This window comes from Lucilia cuprina, chromosome 3 (assembly GCF_022045245.1).
Source record: "Lucilia cuprina isolate Lc7/37 chromosome 3, ASM2204524v1, whole genome shotgun sequence".
Lineage (NCBI taxonomy): Eukaryota > Metazoa > Arthropoda > Insecta > Diptera > Calliphoridae > Lucilia > Lucilia cuprina.
The window spans coordinates 12,606,274-12,607,862 of NC_060951.1; the positions used below are offsets into that span (position 1 = coordinate 12,606,274).

General features: G+C 27.9%; 1 long non-coding RNA gene across 1 annotated transcript; it reads right to left on the reverse strand.

Annotated features, from left to right (window-relative positions):
- Window positions 1-274: 274 nt before the first annotated feature.
- LOC124418860 lies at window positions 275-1,583 on the reverse strand. The gene is made up of 2 exons (XR_006940266.1): window positions 1,063-1,583; window positions 275-945 (listed from the first exon to the last, which is right to left on the reverse strand). It is a non-coding gene; the product is annotated as an uncharacterized LOC124418860 (long non-coding RNA).
- Window positions 1,584-1,589: the final 6 nt, after the last annotated feature.

The window sequence follows — 1,589 nt, forward strand, 5'->3', positions numbered from 1 at the left end:
ATAAACATCAAGTGCTTGTTATTGTATACGGTCGATATGGGGATCAGTGGATATGTCTCTGAAATACCTTTCAACTGATGTATGTTATAACTTATATCATTAACTCATAGAGAATCATGGTCAATTTTTATATATTTTTCATTTTTTTTTTTTTACAAAAGTACCGATATTACAAAAATAAACGACGTAAGGGTAAATCATCTAACATGAAATTGTGTTGGAGCTTTTTAGGTATAAGTTTAAATTCTGTAAGTTATGAAGCTCTTTCAAAGACCTTTCCAATGATACCCATATCGACCATATCCGTTTATCATTGATCAAGATATATGCAATTATATATCAAAACTTTGGAGGCCCGTAACTCCCGGACCCTAATAGAGCGGATAATTTTTTTTCCATCACTGCACTCAGAACGTAAAATGCTACAAGGTAGTAAAAAAAAAACTCTAAAAATCAGCTGGATTAGAACACTTAATTTGCTCCAAAAACACAATTATTGTACAATTTTGTAATTATTTATTAAATTCTTATTGCATTTGTTTATTTCTTACTTACCACCACCACCATCGCCCAAAACCTTCTTTGCAATAATAATAATATAATAATAACAACAATAAATCAAGTACTTTTCTTATTGCAGTATGTATGAAGAGAACCGCAACAACAACAATAAAGTCTGGGTAAAAGAGAGTAGTTTTATTTACAAGCAAAGAACACAAAAAACACAAACTAAAAAGCGACCTTCAAATTATTTTCTTGTGCATTATATTATTTTCTTATTTTTCATATTGCATAGACTTGATTACAGTTTTTTCATAAATAATTACTAAATTATTTCATTTAACTTTCTTCTTTCACTTTTTTTGCAATTTTGTTGCTTTGTTTATACAGCATTTTTTGCTTTAATGCAGCACACAATTTCTTTATCACGCGACCGTCTGAACACTAAATGAAAAGTAAAATAAAAATATTTTTTAGCACTACATATGTTATTAATATTACAAAATAAATAAATAATAATATGTTGGATAAATCTAATAGATATTGGTTGTTATCAATCACATGTCTTAATTATTTATTAGATTAGATTTATTATTTCCGTGTGTAAAGCAAGAAAAAAATGAATTAAATCAGTTTTGTTTTCTGTTTACGATTGGTTTTGCAAATACATATGTAGTATGTTATTGCCATATCATTAAAATATGATTAAATAAAGTTGCCACATTGCGTTTTAATGGTAGTTCTACAAAATTATAAACGTCAAAAACAGCTGTGTAATATGTTAAGTAAATGCATGTTGCCAGAATTTTAAATAGATTTAAAGTAATGTAAAAAATTAGAATTTTACAAATCGATTTTCAAATAATTGTATGAAAGTTTGTTGAGATTGTAGGTCTGATAGCGGGGGAGTTGGCATGTTCTTCCTGGATGTTCCAAGCATTAGTGGCTCGTCTTGCACTTTCGTTTTTGTTGTTCCTTTTTTTGTTTTGCTGGCATAGATTTTTTGTTTCCAGTTTATTTTATTTGTTTTGCTTAGGTTTGTTAAGTTTTTCTTGTTGATTGTATGTATTTTTTTTTAATTCTTGTGG